The sequence below is a fragment of the Melitaea cinxia genome, chromosome 6, assembly GCF_905220565.1.
Source record: "Melitaea cinxia chromosome 6, ilMelCinx1.1, whole genome shotgun sequence".
Taxonomy (NCBI): Eukaryota; Metazoa; Arthropoda; class Insecta; order Lepidoptera; family Nymphalidae; genus Melitaea; species Melitaea cinxia.
In genome coordinates this window covers 2,557,635-2,580,233 of record NC_059399.1, presented here as the reverse complement: position 1 = coordinate 2,580,233, position 22,599 = coordinate 2,557,635, and the positions used below count along the sequence as shown (strand labels likewise).

Sequence of the window (22,599 nt, the reverse complement as noted above, 5' to 3'; positions counted from 1 at the left end):
GAAATTAGACTCTATTGCTGTATGTTACGATTGAAAATGAATAAACATATGTTTTAGATTTTCATGAGCTTAATAGTTTTATTTTCTTTTAGTAATGAGGAAGTTTTTATCGAATTGTTTTAATGTAGTCATAATTTACTCTCGTTTACACGTATACCTACCACACCTACCTACCAACTAACCTACCGACATATCTACTAAATGTTTGTTTTACATTTAATTATATATATATTATGTTCTGCATTTAAAAGTTATATGCTCTTGAAAGACATACTTTTATTATAATGTTATATTTTATATGACACATGCTCCTTGCATTCATGCCATCATTCCAAGCTATATGATTCGAATATCTTTATAAAACTTTCAAATTACTTTCTTATTTTTTCATATACTGTAAGTATTATAAATGCTTTTAAATTATGCAAATAAAATTAATGAATAAAATATGCTGTATGATATAACGTACAAATTACTTTTAAAATGTACAATTTTCAAATGTACTTTTGAAGTGATAAATATAAGTTTAACTTAGGCATACGTTATTGAATTTTTTTAAAGAATTTTTAAAAATAATAATATATACCTTTTAAAGAAAATTCTTCGGAAAACGTTTGTATAAGGTAGATCTATGTTTAGCTATTGCTTAGAGCGTGTAATGTAATAACATATAATTCGTAACAACCTTTCATTAACTGGCTTTCTAATACATGAAGATATTCCTGATCTATTTAGTAAATCCATACGACTGCGTTTAAAGAAACAAACGAACAAACGAACTCTTTAACTCTTGAACTTTTTTATTGTAAAAAAAAAAATCTGCCCACTCAGAAGAACCTTGGAAAAAAATTGATTATCAAATCGTTTTCTACTTGTTACCAAAAATAACGTTGCGAAAATACTGCACACGATCAGGTGTTAGACGTAAGTGAAATATTACAGTGGAATATTTTTTCGAATTCATTCTAATTACGAACTATATCACGATTTCTTTTACTCTGAATTTGTTTTTTTTTTTTTTCGTTTTTTTTTTTTCAAACAAACGTGAATAATGTTCTAAATACAGTATCTACTCTATTCCAAGCATTGTATGTGTTGACATCACTAGAGTTGCTTCTGACCACTTTTGATTCCAAATTTAAATTGGATACTTAGAGAACATTTATAGAAGTAATATACAATACACACAAAATAACAATATACCACACGCGCACATTCACACAGAGAGAGAAATACGTGTCGTTTGTACACGAGTACAAACGGCCTTGTTACAATTTTATAATATATGGGAGATGAGTCAGAATTATTTAAAGCTATTTCAAAAACTTTTTTTTTTTTTTTGAGACAAGCTGATCCGATAGATGTTGTCCTGTCTTGCGACCGACCAAACGCGGGAAATTCAAATATTTGTTACGTTTTCTGAAATTTTCACATTTTCCGAGCAATATCCTTAATCCTTTTTATAACCTTCTACTACTTCTACAAGTTGTCTTAGCACCACATTTAGCGATTCATTTCTTTTATTTATAAAGATGACTATATTAGAAATAGACACACACTCTTAAATATAGTCTTAAACAAAAAAAAAAAACAAATGAAGACACTTTTTCAATATTTTTCGTAACATCATATTATTTATCATTAGTTGTATAAAAGACTATAAATAGATCGATAAATATCATGACATAACATGACACGTGTCACCGTAACTAATATACCTTATCATGTTAAATATAACACGTTGTCACAGTAACCTTCATCATCAATTACAGAGTGGATCAGGGATTACTGACTTATTTTCTGACTATTAAAACACCCGAAATTGCTTTGATTAAATTGACAATTTACGCGACCTAATTAATGCAATGAATGTTGATTGTACATTTGGTCATGACATAGTGACTGACAAAAATGTAGTCTATTTAAGCCCGGTTCCTACATTCAGAAGACGATTCGTCTGTCAGTGTGTGTAAGTTATAGTTTTAGGCTTATTATGAGTTCCATATTTTTCCATTAATGCCTAATTGTAGTTTAAATAATGCTAATTTATAAAACAGTACTTTTAACTTTTTACTTATTTGAATACTAAAGGACATGGAGGAAACTGATGTACATAGTCCATATTATTGTTGAAGTAAAACTTTTTTACGAACGCTTGACTTGGAGAGGAAACTGGTGAATGCGTGACGAGAACGTTACGAAAAGTGTGGTCGGGCGAGGCGAACGGAAGTTGAGAGGGAGATATAGAATAGATGAAGCTAAAGAAGTTTTACTTCAGTCGTGTGGTGTAAAGCACACTCGTTTTTTTTTCTGTTACAATATTCGTACGTTACATCTTGACATGCCTCAAGGAGCACGTTAAGATGTTGGCCCTGGTTCTTATCATAGACAACTGATTGCGATCGTTACCCATAATAGGGAATATATACGTAAACGCGCAGTAGAACAACGTGGTAGATTGTGCACCGATCCGTCTCCTGCATGAAGAAAGAGACCTATGCCGTGTATGTATGTTCTGTATATCAGTGGGATGCTACAGGCTCAATCATCATCATCACCATCATAAGGAAAGGACTATTGAAATTGGTTTTATAAAAATTACAAACGTATAGGCTAAGTTTCTTACGTATGAAGAAGAATCCGATTACAAATTTTTATTTTTCAAATGAGGACCCATAAAACAATCGAAAATAAAAATCCTTCTCAAGGGAAAATTTTACCTTCAATTTACCTTTTTCACAAATCAGAAATTCACTTAACTTCATATTTAGTAAATGACTTGCCAATAGTATAACCTATGACATCACCAGAATTTCTGTTTTCAACGAGTTGTTTTTGTCATAATAGAGCGTATAATACTGAGTACAATGTAAGTCACGTATTTATAGTACAAGAGACACGCTGTTTACATTGTGTAGCATTTTACATAAAGCAATAGATAATCTGTATATTAGAGAAGGTACGGTAATTTACATGACATGAATAGTTAATGAAAAAAATAAAAAAAATCTTTGATTTTACAGTTCAGTATCATAATAGTTTGACGTGCTAAAGTAGACAGAAGAGAGAAGTAATCGGTTATGTGTGAGCAGTAACTTATAAAACATTAACAACAGCCGTCAAAGTTAAGAAGTGGTACATCAGCTTAAAATATGCTTTACGTGGTGACGACATTTGCGCATCGTTCATATGGGAATATATATGGAAGGAGGTAGAAAGTGCGTTCTACCCGCCCAAAACAAATTGAGTTAAATTATAAAATAAAAAACAATGAGGCCTTAATTTCTGCAATTTTCTTTTATTTTAACTGTAGAACTGAACTGAACATGGAGAAGAGCAATCTTTAATTATGAGCAGAAGTAAGCAGAAGAGAGTTCTGCAATTTTAAAACAGCAAAAAGCTAAAGTTTTATTCTGTAACAATCCCAGGTGTAATACATGTCCCACTTACCAGCAAAATATATATAAAATTGCAGTGAATATTTTTATGAAGAAGCATTATCTTTAAAAAAAACATACTTCTCCAAAGATTTTAACCTTTTCTTGCCTAACTCATCCACCACGTTAGATGCTATTGTAGTTATTCAAGATTTAAGAAATAAATTAGAACGCCTTTTGATTCATTCATGTGCTTTTAAGCTCGCTAATTAATTTCATTGCCGCCTGTTCGCGCGTCGTAAAATCCGCGAAAGAGTTGATGGTATGGCGGCATTGTTTGATAATTTACGACCACGAAGAACAATCAACGGGCCGAGGTTACATTTTTTAAGCTTATTTTAATATATTCAAGGTTTTGGGAACGGCAAAGGTTATGTTAGCATAAAACGATGCCATCAGAGTAATTTTATAAGTAATTATAATCTAGATTAATCAAAATTAATCGATAACGCATTCAGCCTGTAGGAGATTAATCGACCAAAATGAATCGATAAATGTGTTGCTATTCGCAAAACTCAAGAACGGCTAGATAGATGCGGCTATTGCTTTTTTTAGGTTTTTAATACTTTGCAGAAGGTATCAATGAAAAAAACTAGAAAATCACGCAGAAAATTAGATAATTTCAACATCAACTTTGACTAGCCCGTTGGCGCATTTGTTCCCGATTCAATTTCAAACAAAAATCAAAATTCAAACAAAAATCATCAATTAAGAACTCTACTAAAATTACCCCTGTTTTATACTAGACTATACCAAAGTAAGCAAAATCGAAGGTCGATTAACACCAGCTGTGAATAAAAAAGTTTAGAACCAAATTATGCAAATTTTACAGTATACAAAAAGGCTTAATCCTACTACTATTATAAATGCAAAAATTCGTGAGGATGAATGTAACAACGTATGTTTGTTACTCTTTCAAGCAAGAACTACTGGAACAGTTTTAAGGAAACTTGGTACGTAAATACATTTCCAAGGGATCGGGAATTAAGTGGGCTAAACAACATGGCGCAGCTAGTAACTAATATAATTTAGTTATTGTCTGACAGTTCAAGTAAGACAAACGCAACAACCATTAAAAGCAATACATTGCAAAATAACGGAACACGTATTCGAAATCGACCCTGTCACTAGAGTCGACAGGATTGTCGAGACATAACAATAAGACAGTCGAGACGTGAATGTTCGCCTTAAGTCATTCTTCCGCGACGCATTTATTTTACTTGTAACCCACAATCATTGTGTATTTGACGAATGATAAACATCAAGAGAGTGACATTGATCGTTGCTCACAATCCCGTTTTGTGTGTTCGGGACGTTACGTCATCTGTTCCAGAAATATTTGCATTACATTAATACATCAAGCTATAAACTAGAATTATTCACGTCCACTCTGCATCTAGTTGAGATATTGTGCCATCTCTGAGAATTGTAATAAATTGTGACTTAGTATGATAAAGCTTTGAACATATCTGTCAACAAGCACTCTGGTGTAGTGGTTCTGGTAGTCGCCTAAAACACCGACGGCTTGCCAGTTCGATTCCCGCTCGGGACTGATATTTGATTTATACAAAACTCGTGGGTCTCGCCACCATGCCTCGGAGAGCAAGTTGAGCGGTCGGTCTCGGTTGCTATGATAAATATGCGCCAACCCGCAGTGGAGCAGCGTGGTGGATTAAGCGCTCTCTTGCATGGAGAAAGAGCCCTATGCCCAACAGTGGGATGTTACAGGCTGAACGCGTTACATATCTGTCACGAATTTTAAAATAATTATATTTTATATAAATATAAATCAACTACCGTGATGTATTTACGTAAAAACCCCGAACGATTGCACCAAATTGCATATGTTTTTTTTTCTCTATCGTTAAGACAAGGTTTATATAACAACAAAGTTGATATATTCAAGAAAAAAAAGTAGCAATACCAAGTCCAGAATATAATAAAATACAAGTCAACTAGTATAGAATAAAACAATTCTAAATAAATGTTTACAAAAAAGATAACCACCTATACTTAATTATATGTTATTCATAAAACATTACCATATCATTTCTTAATGTGCTGCGAATATAGATTAATTTGTGTTTTTTGTTTACAGGTAACAGAAGTTCCGTCCATTTTCATAATTCAAGGAAACAGGCTTGTCACAAAATGTAACACAAGTAAGGTGACCTTTACGATTCAACGTGTTAATAACATGAAGGTGTGAATAACAATCAATCAAAATCAAAAAATACTTTATTCAAGTAGGTTTTAAAATCACTTTAGAATCCTCATTTTAAAAATTAAAATTAAACTTGAGTTAAATCAACGATTATGGTTGAATAATTAAATAATCTTAGATAAACTGAAGCTACCACCGATCTGGAATGTAGATTCAGCAGAGAAGAATCAGCAAGAATCTCCAAAGTTACTCTTAAAAAAACTTGCAATATTATTATTAATATTAACATTGTGAAATATTCCATATTTCATACCGTACGTAGTTTGTAGTCTGATTTCGGATTTAAAACCAAATAAATTTGAATTATTAAGAAGTCGAGTAGACGCAGAAACTTTGACGCAATATTGTACCGAAAGAAAACGGAAAAGTCAAAATCAAGTAATTCACGCGGTTGAAGTCGCGGGCGGAAAGCTAGTCAGTAATACAAAACTTTAGGCAGATAACAACAATATAAAGCCCCTGGTAATTAAGTCTATTACAATTATGATCTTATGATACATAATTAAAATCTTTCAGTATCCGAAATCAAACTGAAAATTATTTTTTTCGTATTTCGTTGTAGACTTTAAAAGTACTTTTGAATGTATTAATAGGAACGGATATTGAGCGCCGACCTTCAACTTATTTACTTTTTACTGAACAAAGTTTTGTTTGCTACCTCTGAACGTTGCGCAAAGCAATCCGAACTCTATCACCGAGCGTTCAATATCCGAGCCGATACCTACACCAATAATTCGTCACCCACAAAATAAAAATAATTTCATACATCGTATTTGTAAGAAGGCTAAATGACTCATTCCTAAACAACAATGGGAATCTTTGTGACATAGCTATTAATGTGCGGGTGGCACGTAATTGACCAAGACACAATACCTATACCGCGAATAAAGCTCCATTAAATGTATTTCTTTTGAAACTCATTCATAAAAAATATTTCAAACTTTGAAATTTCGGCAAAAAATGTTTCGATTTACTCAACAAAACTCATATATAAATTTACTCAAAACTTCTTCTTTATTTAAATTAAAAAAATTAATACAGGACATAATTTCATCTCGTCTATTCGCGGTAAGAAAATAGTAACTCATCGCTATTATTTAGCTTAACTACACTTCTTGATCAATTTAATCATAATAGTGGGCGCCCAGTGGTCGAAATTCGACCATAATTAATTTAAATTTTAAGTTTTAATAATATTAAGATTCTGTTGTCAAAGACTTCTATGATAATAAACAAAAAAGTATATATGCGTATGTGTGTGTCAAGTAACTACATGGTAGTGTGTGTAATGTATTTTTATTGGTTTTAATGTATTTTTTGTATATAAACTATAAGTGTGCGAAATTTCATACTACTCCGTCCGCGCAATTTTCGTAAAAAGTGTACAAAATTTTTGCTTCACGAATTAATACATAGATAATTAGTAAAATAGAACAATTATCTGAAGGGCTTATTTAAATAAACATGGTGTTCTAAATTCAAGAAGACAAGATCAAGGGCAAGATAAGGGGGAAGCTACACTGTGACTACGATGACTATTTTCTTAACGCGAATAGACATGATAGATTTTTTTTTCAATGTTTTATCATAAACAAATAATTTCACTAATCTCAGAACTATTATATACAACTCAGAACTCAGAACTATATAACATTTCTATATAATTATTTTAGTCTACTTTTGTTTACGAGCATTTTCTGCACACTATCAAAGTGATTGAAAATCTGACCTGGTTTTATATAATATATCTTATCTGAAGGAATTTCAGCCTAAAGATGTTTATCGTCGGTATGCAAATGTAGGAAGCTTCACAAGGTCGCTCGCGAACCGTTTTAATTGAAAGAAATACAAGTGGATAGACGCCGGTACTATTTCGACCCTGCGTTTGATGTTTCTTGAGTACTGCGTAATGTAACCAGACTATAGCTTCGACAGAATGTTGATACACAGAACATAAACTGTATTCTATTATTCGTTTATATTGATAATATTAATAGCCATAATTATAATACTATTTATAATAATCTTTAATTTACATCATTATAATAAAATAATTCTTCTGTCATGTCCTTTTCATGCTAGAGGCTATCTAGATGAGATCGCTCTTTTAGCGATAAGACTGCCTTTTGTACGTGTCTATATTTTCTTTCAAAATGTATTATTACTTATTATTTATATAATATACCTATGTATTTGTATATATTAGACTAAAAATAGACCAGACGACATTAATTTGAATTAGTCTTTTACGACTTTTGTGTAAAATTTTATTGACCGTTGCTAATATAAAACCTGATCTATCCGCGAATTATCTTCAATCGTTGTCACAATTCTATCAATAGCAGTAGTTCTGGACATGGCGCCAGATCGCTGTAAATTAATTTGTTTTTATTGTAACGCGACCCATTTGTGTAATATCTCAATGGTATTGATAAATTGTTCTTAATGCGTGTGGTCGTTTTAATACTTCACCTGTCTTCAAATTGTCACTGCAAGTCACAATACAAAATTATTGTATCCGCTGACAGATGAAGCAGAAATTTTCGTTCAAAAAAAATATAATATGAAAAGTTAGTGTGTATATAATTCATACTTCTAAATTCTCTTCTTACTTATAAATTTCTGTTAAAAAGTTTTAAGAAGAATTATTTGCAAATATCTTCACGTTTACGAATTTCATTAAATATGCGGTAAAGTTTAAAATTTTAAATCACGACGAGTGTTTTCGTGGCTCAAGGTTACGAAAATCTGATTAAATGAATATACTTTCAGGGTTATTCTTTTCACGTTTTCAGCCTTGACTTCATGTCGAGAAATCAATTTACATCTACTCGTGTAAGTGACGCGTGTGGAACAAAAACTTGTGTAATTATGTGTCACTACACATTTAATACGAAAAGCAAAGAAAAACAATTGTTACCTACTTTATGTCATCCGTTTGTTAATTATATCAAATATAAAACACAACTCTTCTTCTATTTTGAGATTTGACCACTATATAAATCAGTTCTAAAGTGAAATCTCAATTCGCACACCCACGACACTTTTTACAAGCGAACGTTTCTTAAATTTCATATATAACGTTTTTAAATAAAGCATACTTTCGTACGATACATTTATTGGAATTCACAAAAGAAAAAATCTTTAAATTGCATAATGGAAAAATTCGTAACAGCCTTGAACTAAAACGGTACGAGAAAAAAATAGTTTATTTATAAAATATCATCTGAAAACATAAATATAGATTACAAATATAATAAATAGAGCAACTGAATCAACATTATCTCTGCTAAAATATTTATATCGTATGTATCATTACATAATTTCTCACGGGAGGCATGCGTGTTTATTTTATGAGAATTTTTAATATATTTCTGCAATATCTTTATTACTAGTATTAATTTGATAAATTTATAGATGTAGGTACTAGCATCTGCTGTCATCATATTATCTGTCTTATCATCTAACTCGGTATTGTAATATTACTATATGAGTATTAATAGTATTACGCTATTTACAATGTTAATATAGTTGATAGAATATTTCACACTGTAATAGCAAAAATTTCCTTCTATTTGAGAAGGTTAAAAAAGAAAATTGAAATGTACGAAATAAAGGTAACAAAAAATTTCGAAATAAATTTGTAATATTATATACCTTCGTCCTCGCTTCATATACATTTCCACGCTATAAATAATGTTCGTACGTAATAAATTACATAATTACGTTACCGCAATAAGTAAAGTTTATCGACCGAATACGAAAACCTCCGGCAAAAAATCTTATCTCGTGCCATTGACCTTGATTCGGAAACCATCGGGGAAGCGCTGCATAAATATCAATAATACTTACGTAATTTTAATTATCACAATATTTCGCTTTTGTAGTAACTAAAGCACGCATATCCGCTTGCGAAAGTATGCAATTAAGATAACAATTAAAAAGTTTGTTTTATATTTGTAATTAAGTAATAAATAAATAATCGCATTACGTTAAAATTAAAATTAAAATTAAAAGACGTGACTTGTTTCATTCATCGTGTTTTAACGATAAAATCGGATAGGATATATTGGATAAATATGAACGAATCTACCTAAAATTCGTTACCGACCGTAAATCATGATTTTACCTGCCTAATTCCTGCATTAAATTTAATTGATGAAAATTTTAGAATAAGTAGTAACAGGTATCAACATAAATATCACTCGCTGGATTGATTCAATAATGTGTCCATAAAACGTGACAAATATTCATCTATCTAAACAGACACCCGTCTATCCTCACAAACATTCAAATGTGTAATATTCGAATAATAAATTTGTAATTGTGAATAGACATGGAAAAATTATTGACATTGTTCTATGAAAACACTAACGTTAAAAATGTGTTAGAAATTTAGAATTATTAATAACACAAGACTTGCAATTTTTATGTGTTGTTGCTAATATATTTTCTGACCAGTATTTTATTTTATTTTATTTTATTTTATTTTATTTTATTTATTTTACATTTGACACCAAACTATATCACACAAAGAATATGATAAATAATTAAAGACTTCCTCATTCTTAAACGATTTGAAATATATTTTTATTCGTAATTTTCCGAATATAGATGTAGCTTATGCATATGATAAAAATTATTTTATTAAATAAATAATTTTATTATAAGATATTCTCGAATATATTTTTACCGTTTTCTTATTATTTTTGAAATCATTATACCGTTACACTAACGATAAGTTATTAAAATTAACAATTTCGTTATGAATTACCAATTTACATTTTTAATAATTTAACACATAAAATTAACAACTACACAAAAAAACTATTATTTGTAATAAAATTATTACAGATTATTTATTGATCAAAACAAAGTTTTTAATTTTGTCCGACTGTGTTGTCTGTAGGTCACGTCGAAATCACGTACTGAATGGATTTAAAAAAAAATTGAACTTTTGTATACGCTTTTTGTAGCAATATTTAGCACCAGCCTAAAATTGACTTTAAAAAAAAGATGAAATTCAAGTTTTTTAATCGCGAACAAAGTCGATAATAAATAATTATTTATTCAATATAATTTTGTCATACCACACCAAATTAGGGAATATTCATAATACGCTTCAGCCTGTAATATCCCATTGCTGGACATAGGCCTCTCTTTCCCTATGTAGAAGAAGCATCAGAGCTTAATCCACCACGCTGCTCCAATGCGGGTTGGTGGATATATTCCCGACTATGAGTAACGATCGGTGTACATGATAACGACCGGGACCGACGGCTTAACGTGCTCTCCGACGCACGTTAGGGAGACTCACAAGGACTGTACATCCAGACAATGGCATACATCTGTATGGCCAATACAAATGTTTGTCATGTGCGGGAATCGAACCCGCAACCGCCAGCGCACAACCAGTGCTGTAAACGTTTCGCCAACGCGGCGTCTGCCTAATATAATCAATTAAAAGGCTCTTTTTAATGATTTAATCATATATTTATATAGCTATAAAAGTATCAATTAATCACAAGTAATCATAACCAATCGATTTAATTACCCTAAAATATATAAAAGATACATAAAACCTACCGTATATAGGAACAGTATCATCCATTCCAGCTTAAATAACCACCAATTATAAAAATATACAAACCAGACAAATCAATTAATTCCAATCGAATCTCTTTGAAGAACCGTCGTGTTCAAAAGTAGATATATAAACGTGTAATTTTAATTCTTACGAACATATAAAATAAAAACTATTTTAGTATCGACTGTTGCGTCATATGTGGGCAGTTATAATGGTCGAGTTCCATGAAACTATTTTGTTTAGTATAGCGCTGTTGCTAACAACATCTAGAACTATAATTAAGAACTAAAACTTGAGCCGCACACAAATTGTAGTGTATAATAATTTGTATACTTTCATATGTATTGTTTTTGTTGGTGGTCTCGTATTTTTATGACGAACTATTCACGAGCTTCTTGAATTCAACTTTTTATTATTTCAAATAATTTTTTTTTTACTCGGCAACAAAAAGTAATTCAATTTTTTTATTAATAAATAAGTAAGTAGTAGTAAGCCCATGTAAAGATGAAGTTCATAATAATTTTAACTTATAGTAACGAATGAGACAAGTCGATAGAATTACTATAATATCTGCTTGCCAAACTATCTCTTTCAACTCTGTTCCATTTAGCACTCACCTGATTTTTTATATCAAAATATAAGAAAAGATTTTTGAAGTAAAACTTTTTTACGCGCGCTTGACTTGGGGAGTAAGCTGGTGGATGCGTGACGAGAGTTTTACCAAAAGTGTGATCGGGCAAGGCGAACGGGAGTTGAGAGGGAGATATAAATTAGTGAAAGATAGAAAGAGAGAGAGCTAGTTGCGTTTCGTAAGTTTTACTATAGTCGTGTAGTACACTCGTTTTTTTCTGATTGCGACAAACCTATTATTTTATTATTTATTTACTAGATAGCAAATATATTACGAAGCTCCGACTAAAGATAAAATATGCAATTTAAAAAATATCGCTTCTTGTACACATATTTATTCAAATACATTATTTATTTTCCTATCTACACCACACCGACCCATACTTATCAAAACATAATACAGTATTACAGAACGCATGGAATATTGAAAAGCCGTATAAGAAAATAAAAATATCAAGACCGGTTATAAACTTCGTTCTTGTAACGCACGTTTCTTTTAAGACTTATTGCGTTTACTGTTGTTAAAAATTCAGCGCACCGTGTCACAAACTTTTAAACACAAGTCGAGTAGCAAACAATAGCTAAATACCGTTCGCATCCTGTGTTTGTTGGAATCGAAAAATATACACTAACCGTATACCGCGGTTTTAAAATTGAAATTGAAAAATTCTTCATTAACCGATTTCAAAAAAAGGAGGAGGTTACTCAGTTCGACCGTATATATTTTTTTTAATGTATGTTCGGGGATAACTCCGTCGTTTATGAACCGATTTTGATAATTCTTTTTTTTGTTAGAAAGGAGATATCCCTAGTTTGATACCATGATAAGGAAACCAGGATCTGATGATGGGATCCCAGAGTAATCGAGGGAAACTCTCGAAAATCCGCATAACTTTTTACTGTGTGTACCGATTTTGCCGATGTTTATCATGTGGCCACATTTTAATTTCATCGACATCTGATTACAACTTTTGGAGTAATATTTGATAATACGTATTTACTTGACTATTTTTTCGTCTACCTACGTTGTATTACTTGTCGATATAATTGAAGTCGGTTTTTCTTCGTTTGCCTGCAAACACAACTATTTTTGGTATGCACCCCTTAAAGACGATTAAATAAAAACTTTACCAAACATCGCTTTTATGTAAGAAAACCGCTTCGAAATCATCTCCGTTCGAGACCTACGATAACAAGGACAGCCACTTGCAACTTATTACATCCCTTTTTCTGCGTCAAAAGCTAAAAAATATTTTAGCGTAAAAAGTAAGCTATGTAATAAATCTTATCATCACAACAACAATCGTAGTTCAAGCGTAAAGGAAAAACAAAAACATCCGTCAATCACCACACATTCTTTTTGTGAATAACGCGCTCCTAATGTACTTTCAATTGTTTATAACATGAAACTTACTTCTTGTAAATTTTAAAAAGCCTATTCGTTGATGCAGACTTGAATATAATATCGTAATATCAATGTAAGCGCATAACTTCAGAAATATGAAACCAAATATGATAATTATTTTTTGTCTTAGTTATTTTAAGGGGGATATCGATACAACATAAAAATAAAAAGACAGAAAAAATAAATATGGCGGTCCGAAGATTGCTGGATAAACTAGCGTATATATCCATAAGTATATATACTTTAGATATATGATATAAGTATGCCTTAAGTGTTGTTAAATTTAGGTGAATTGGCAATTGATCCTATTTTATGATCGATTTTTTATTTATACCAATTTAGTAAGTTTTTCTGAAGTCACATCTTGAATTGTTTCAATTAATTGACACGCTACCCTGTTTCTTTGTTGTCGTTTCGTTTCAGAATAAATTAACTTTCCTTTAATCCAAAAAATCTACTTATAGAGTAAGCGAAAAACAAACGACTGACAAATGAATGACTACAGTATGCATTACTGGCATATTATTTTCGGAAATATGTCGATTTTGTCTTTTTTTTATTCAAATCTTATTTATGCTGACAATAACGAAAACGAAAGAAATATTTCAACCAATTATTCAATTTAATGCAGTCGTTTAGAGGTCGCGTACGGCGCGTTACGGTTATTCAATTATATATAATAACATATAGATTCATCGAAACTTAAGTTGCGTCCCAAGTAACTGTGTTATGCTACCCGTCTAACCAAAAATCTGCGGAATTTAAACCGACAACCACGACAGTCTTATCAAAATTGTTGATACAATTCTTTGAACGTATTTTAATCTGTATTTCAAAAGGGATAGATATCAAAATTGCGTAAAGAAAGTTACATTTAAAATATATTCGTCGAGTCCTATTTATCTTAACGGTCCAATTTATCTCGTCCCAGAGCTGTACTCATTGCATTTTCGAAAGAATGCACATCAGTCGTTTATTCCGACTGATGTGAAAGCGATAGCAATTTATATTCAGTTGTTTCTGTCGTCTGTTATTTTGATGACGTGATTTATTTATCCAACAAACTAATAAGGAACTATTGATATATGGAATATTTCTTTTTTTTTTTGTTTCTAATTGTGCATTGGTTTTTATGTAACTTTATGTTTAAAAGCTGTTTTATTTGTGTTCCTAGTTAATATTTAAACAAATAATATGTATTTAATAAGTTGATTTATAATCCGAATTATAATAAAAATATAAAAGAATATTCATTAAAAAGGGATTTAATACTAATTTTTTTGCAATACCGTTACAAATTTTAAAACTTACCTTATCTTTAAAAAAATCATCTTTGCTCGATCGGTATTAAGGCTATAATTTCAAATAGCTACAAATCAGTTTCCTAGCAGTAAAGATAATTGGCGCCATCCAGCTGAGCCTAATAAGTTATATGTATGTATCTCATTGGATTATTATAAATTTACATGAGATATATCTAATCGCGAATAATGAGCATATAAAAATACCTAACAAATTATACATTCGAGTGCCGGCTCTAGCAATGGTCTGGGCGATGACGTTACATACAGACATACATACATACAGACATACATACATACATACATACATACATATAATCACGCCTCTTTCCCGTAGGGGTAGGCAGAGACCACTACTTTCCACTTGCTACGATCCTTACATACTTTTTTCGCTTCGTCCACTTTCTTTTTCTCTTTCGTCACTTCGGTTTAGGGTGCTCTTGACCAGGCCTTTTTTCAAGACGTCCCTTATTTGGTCTCGGAACGTCCGCCTAGGTCTACCCCTTCCAACCCTTCCATCCACACTAGCCTTATACACTTTTTTCGTGAATTGTTTGAGAACGATTGACGTTACATAAGGTTTGTTAAACCTTTATTATTAGTACGTTCTAGCGAAATAAAATGAAGAACTATTTCCTATTTTCTGCACCTTTTTTCTATGAACCGAGATAGCCCTATGAATACAAATCGCAAATAGGAAACAACGTTTGGGAATTAAATTTTGTATACGATTTAGCGCAGTATTCTGGTGCTGTTTTCTTAAAAATATCATTGTTAAACTTGGAAGTAATTCGCAGAGGAATCAACAGAATTCAGTATGTCGCTATGAAATAGTACCTTTGCAAAAATGTTGCAATTCGCTACAAGTAATATATTATACATATTTTATTCAACTTAGGAAAATTTTTAAGAAAGATATCTTTTAAAGTCCATAACGTATTTTATATAAATAGTACAAACAACAAACACCACAAGAAAAAATGATTTTATCGGACACAAAATTAAAATGCATTTAATATTATTTAATAGCGTAGTTTGTATGTATGACTACCATATCAGGATCGATAGAAATCTAACAAACGTGGAATTTTATGTTCATTGTCATGTTATTAACGTTTAATTAGCACATTTATTTAATTTTCTTACGTCAGACCCAGCGAAAACTCGTTATTTAACGCATTCTATTTGTTAATTAACGTTATAAAAAAATAATAAAACAAGCCTCCGTCTTCCTCCACGCAAGGATGTAACGCAATTTATGACACCAACTATTTTTAAACATTACGATAATATGTAGCCCTTGAAGGTCAAGAAATATCCGTCTTTAAATTTTACAACACAATATACAGGAATAAATTCGTTAGTACGCTTGTTCTTCAAACAAATAAAATTTATTTAAAACAAAAGTTTATAACATCGTAGCTGCAGGAGAGTTGTTATTACTGGCTTATCTTTCATACGTGAGTCGAGTCGAAGATTTTGTAGTATATTTGTTGATATGTAGTATAGTTGTTGTATCATAAGAGTCGGTTGTAATGTTTATATGTGAAGTTATATTGCATCACTTTTAAATATGTTGCAATTTTATTTGAACAGGACTTACTCTCGGGGGAGTCGTTTCTCACCGTCATGGCAACGTCATAAAAATATCCGGACTCTCAATTATTATCACGATAGATTCCGTTTAAAAAAAAGTGTTAATATGACGGTGAAATCTTAATGCAAAAATTATAGGATCATACACTTTGTACTTATAAATATTATTATTTTTGAACTGAATATTTGCGTTTTGTACATACCTGCTGCTACGATTAAATAAATAAATATTTACACAATACACACACGGTCGTCTGTTCCTAAAGTAAGCAACTTAATGCTTGTGTTATAGGTTACAGCCGACTGGTATTTTTTTTTTTTCGATAAACATACTTATAAATAATACATATATAAATATATAAATAAATATTTATATTACACCCAGACTCGGGGTGGGAATCGAACCCACAACCCTCGGAGCAGAAAGCAGGGTCACTACAAACTGCGCCAACGGGCTAGTCAAAATTATATTGCTTTAAATGTCTGGTTTTCCTCTTTTGTTTCGACTCTTAAGAACGACTTATGATCGAAGTAGATACAGAGAATATTTATAGTATGCTAGCACTTGCAATTTAGATTCCCATGACCAATGTTTATATAGGCCACACATATGTTAGACGTAGGTAGTCTGTGTTAGTTGGTGTGTTTTCACATCCCCTTACATTTGTAATATATGTAGGATTTATCTTTTTCGTCGTCAAACTTCACTTTACGTGTCAAATATTTATATTCGTAAAGGGGTGAATCCATAAGTTTAATTGGGCGTATATTTTTATGTTATTAACCGACTTCCAAAAAAGGAGGAGGTTCTCAATTCGACTGTATTTTTTTTTTTTTTTTTATGTATGTTACATCAGAACTTTTGCCCGTGTGGACCGATTTTGACAAATTTTCTTTTAATCGAAAGATGGTGTGTGCCGATTGGTCCCATTTAAATTTATTTGAGATCTAACAACTACTTTTCGAGCTATATCTAATAATGCGTTTTTACTTGACGCTTTTTTCGTCGACCTACGTTGTATTATACCGCATAACTTTCTACTGGATGTACCGATTTTGATAATTCTTTTTTTGTTGGAAAGAAGATATCCCTAGTTTAGTACCATGATAAGGAAACCAGGATCTGATGATGGGATCCCAGAGAAATCGAGGGAACTTCTTGAAAATCCGCAACAACTTTTTATTAGGTGTACCGATTTTAATGATTTTTAATTTAATCAAAAGCCGATGTTTATCATGTGGTCACATTTAAATTTCATCGAGATCTGATAACTACTTTTTGAGTAATCTTTGATAATGCGTTGTTACTTGACTATTTTTTCGTCGATATACGTTGTATTACTCGTCGATGTAATTGAAGTCGGTTTTTTTTTCGTTTGCGAGCAAACACAATTATCGAGATTTTCATTCTACCCAGGCTCGACGAATATGAGGGCATTGATGTGTTAACTATAATTTGATGTCTAATAGCATAAAACCTGACAAACAGGCTGTCTAACGCAAACAGATATCTCAAAACGGCTCCGATAGTTGTTAAGATCAAACAAAACACTTTAACTTTAGCTATATACTTGAAAAAAATATATTTGAGCAAGACAAATGTCAGATATTGTGACATATAATAATATTTAATTACAAAAAATGAATATTGTAAAGTGTTAATACTAATAATAGTAACTTCACTCATATTACAAACTATGTCTATGTAAAGACTATATAAAAATTCCGTGTGAAAAGGTATTTTCAAACGATTTGTTTATCTTATAAATTAGTTTACGAAACGTTTCGTAGACTACACAAGTTCTCGGTGTAAGCCCTCACTGCCCACATGCCGAGATCGTAACAAGCGCATCTCTTCGTGATCCTTCGAGTGTTCGTAATCTCGAGTGTCTGAACCCGATGCACTTCAAGTGCACCTTTCCCATTTCTATTTCACTGCATACTAATGTAACCCGTATGTCAATGTGATAAGTACCATAATTATGAAATAAAGGATAATTTGCGGACAACCTGATTCGAATAGATTTCATGGAATATTATACCTAGGTAGTAAAGAAATAAAGGTTAAAATGCGAAATTAATTAAAGTTGTAGTTTTATTTACTAGTATTGTTAGAATCCGTGATTGTTTGGATTTAATTCTGTTGCTTATACGTGCGTACGCAGATAATACTCCTATTTACTCGAACACAGGTCAAAAGTATTTTTTGGAAATCTGTGTTCTTACACAAGACAAAAAAAAATGTACGGTGTAAAGGGCTATCAGTTGTTTTTTTTTAATATAAAAATATTTTAGTAAGCGATATTAAATAACTTAGTTGTGTAAAAAAATAACCATCAGCGTCGAACCACGTCCAAGCTTTACTAGGCAGTCACAGGACTGTCGATTTGTAGTTCTAATGAAAAATCGCCTGTACTATTATAATGCACGTGTAACAAAAGGCTTGGGCATTTAGAGCCCGTAATGATAATTTTAACCAAAAAAAAATAACTTAGTTGTTATCAATTTAAAAACTTGAATGCAATTATTACCTGCAAAACAATTTCCGTACTAAAAACTTTTTGATTGATAAAACTCGTAACCAGACTAAAAATATCGCAGCAGTACTACAAGAAACAAAAAATTCAATCAGCACTAAATAATTACAAACCAATTAAACAGATATTACAGACTGAGACTTAATTTATGAGCTACTTTGTGTTCATTTATATTTAATAACATAACATGTTATCGATATATTTACATGAATCAAACCGTCACCCACTCTTATTAATTTTATCACGTAACGCAATCTTTGCTCATAACTTTCATTAAGAGATTATGACAGTAAGTGTCGCTACATGCAACGATTCATATCAAAAACCATATTTTTTTAAATGTATTTAACAAAATAAAAGTAGATATTTTAAATGTTTGGTATATACCTATCCATTATTACATCAAGAATACGTTACGAGGAATGTATGCGAGTTAAATTTATAAGAAGTGATATATCTATTTTGTTTCTGCCTAATATCCTCTCTTACAACCTAAATCATTATTTTCATAATATTTTTAATAGATATTTTTTTTATTAATATAAGGGCCTTTTTATCCGACATCAAGAAAAGGACGAAGTTCTCAATTCGACTGTGTTTTTATGTGTATTATTACCTCATAACTGCTACTGTGTGTACTGATTTTGATGTTGCTTATTTTAATCGATAGCTGGTGTTTTACGTGGGAATCCCATCCCCGTGTGAGTCCCATTTAAATTTGATCGTTATCTGACGTTCTATATCTATCCCTAGTATTCCTTTTTAATTGACTATTTTTTGACTACCTATTTACATATTGATGAAAATTTAAATCCATTTTTTTCACATACGAGTATGCACAACTATATATATTATAGAGATCATGAGTATTGTAGGGAAAAAGAATAAAGATTTTTATAAAATACTTATTAGAAATAGATATAAACTATGAAAAAGAAAGTAAAAAGTCGATGAGTGACCTGACAAGATTAGCACGCGTGACTGACTGCGGTCGGAGGATCGCGTTGCAAGCGCATCTTATGTGACTCTTAGGGTTGACCGCATCTGATTTATTTATTTACATTTCTTTACTTGTTGCATTTTTAACTATACTATTACTATGATGTAACTTATACATGGAATTGAAAAAAATCACTTAGATTAAGTAAAATGCTTAAGTATAATTGTTTTATGCGATAAGACCGCCTTTTGTAGTGCTTCTGGTTTTTTCGCATTTTTTTTGTGGTGTACAAAAATGAATATATTATTATTTATTATTATTAAAACGTATTTGACATAGTCAATGTTCCGTTATACTTACAAATTATTGTGTCACTGACATGGCTTAAAAGATTTTTTTTTCTGGTTGAACTTTTTTGCTTCTGAAAATTGTACAAAAGTCACGACCACTATTGAAGATTAACTAATTTTTTAAATACCTAACCATAACTAACATAAACAAATTTACTTTAATACGGTAGCAACAATAAGCGTTATTTTCTCTTCGAAACCAATCAAAAATTCAATTTATTAACTTTCGAGTCAATTGTCGTTATAATTATCTCACTTTCATTTGCAGCGTTTAATTACACGCCTATTGTCATCTTTATCATCTAAAAACGTTTTTTAATCAATTTGATTTAGATGTTCGAACACGCGAAGTTCTATTTATAGCAATATTTATAGCAGTCATAATATTTATAACAAATATGGAATGTATAATTGAACGTTATATTTTAAGAATCTACTAGTATTATTCTATATACTCTTGTATTATTAAAATATAAAAAAGACAAATTAGCGCAGTTGTCACAGCAATCGGTTGTTATGCTAGTGATCACTATCGCGTTGCTCACTCATAGCCATACAAATGCTTGTCAAAGTAAATAGGTTTTTTTATCCACCATTAATAATTATTCGTATATTATAATAATACAGCTTTTTCGAATTTTATTGCAGATAATTAAATTTTTTAGATGTCCGACGTTTCGGACACTTCACAGTAACCGTGGTCACGGGAGGAATTGTTCGTATACTTATTGAAAAATTTTGTAGAAAGTACAAATTTTATGAGTCAAGAAATATCCGTAAACCTAAGATATTTGATTTAAAAAGCAATTTAACATATGACACATCTCATTGAATATAAAACCCGTGAAGGATGCAATAAAATTTTATATATGGCAATAAAGTGTTTTATCGTAATATCATCACTAGGTAGTCAATATTATTGAATTAAAATATGATAAAAATTTCGCGTCATCATTTATTTTGCTTAAGGCCTCATCATATTAGGCCTACTGAGATACGGCTTAACAGATAATATATAAGTGAGATTAGCTTTTCAGTCATTGTTGCTGAGTAGCTTGTTACTTCTATTAACTTTATAAATATTTATCTACACTGAACTATGTATAGTTGTATTATTCCTTAGTTTTCATATGTTCCTGCCCTTTCGAAAGTTGTGTTGAACTTGCAAAATATGCATTTTAAATTTATCTGATAGTAAGCAGTTATAGATTCCTGAGTTATAACTAATAACGTGTAAAAGCGACTAATAAATGAGAAATAGGTCACTTATTCTTACACAATATCGTATTTTATTTTCGCGATCGTTAATATGCATAAAATAAATATATATTTAGCAGCCATAGTCTTTATAAAACCCCATAAAATATACTTACCATGATTGACTGTAAATATTCTGCTATATTACTTGAGAAACTTCTGCCATAGTAAATATTCAATTCACAAATAACGTCCGCTTTCAGAACCTACATTTAGAATCGGTGGTAGCTTCACTCATCATCATCACTTCAGCCTAATACAGTCCACTGCTGGACATAGGCCTCCACAAGTTCGCGCCAATAATGGCGTGAACTCATGTGTTTTGCCCATAGTAAGCCACGTTGGGAAGGCGGGTTGGTGACCGCAGGGCTGCTTCTGGCTTTACTCAATTAAAATTAATATTATATTAATTTGTAAAATAACGATTCGAAAGTGATTTTAAAGCCTAGATGAGTAAAATAATTTATGATTTTGATTTTTTAAACAACCAAAAACATTCTATACAATCACAAGTAAACTGTCACATGATCGATAAAATCTCATATTATTTGTAAAGCGTAGACTACTTAGTCATTATAAATGTATATATAATACTCTCGTAATCCGAGGTTCTTATGATTGTTTCTTATCGTTTAATGAGTTATAAATATGCTTGCAATGGAATGCGAACACATAGCCTATGAATCAATGACTGAAGAAAATGCGGCTTTTCAATTATATGATGAATGATTTTCTTATTATAGAAATTTATAACAATTATAGAAATGAAACACTTTATTTATTTATTTATTTATTTATTTATTTATTTATTTATTTATTTATTTATTTATTAATACTCTATTGCACAATACATTAAAGAATTGTACAAAAGGCGGGCTTAATGCTAAAAGCATTCTCTACCAGCCAACCTTAGGACGTACAAGAGCAGACGTTTGTAGGTGTGCAAAATCGAGTATTAGTAAAATTCAGATAAAGAAGAAAAAAAGAGGAGGGAATATAAAGTAATGTTAGTGGCTTGGTATATACATGAGCAAATAAATTCATATATATATATATATATATATACCACACACACACTTTTGATAATTAAAATTTGTAACTTTATATTTGTATCACAATATGAATATACTGTCTTATATAACTAACAAACTATCTCTGGATGGTACGAAATAAAACCTAACTTTTTAAAGTATCTGCCAAGTTTGTGGTTCGGTACGAAGTGCTTACAAAAATGCAGACACTGGCGTTAAGAATGCGTGAATTGGATTCTCCGGCGTCTATTATAATATATATCGTAAACTTTTCTCACTTAACGTCCCCAATAGATCTTGAATC

At 31.0% G+C, this 22,599-nt stretch overlaps 1 protein-coding gene across 1 annotated transcript in view; it reads left to right on the top strand.

Moving 5' to 3' along the window:
• LOC123654178 overlaps positions 1 to 22,599 on the top strand; it is a 155,768-nt gene that overhangs the window by 66,294 nt on the left and 66,875 nt on the right. Inside the window, exon 2 of the mRNA XM_045590100.1 lies at positions 5,536 to 5,599. The gene's annotated coding sequence lies outside the window, so the exon portion shown is untranslated. The remainder of the gene's footprint in view (positions 1 to 5,535; positions 5,600 to 22,599) is intronic.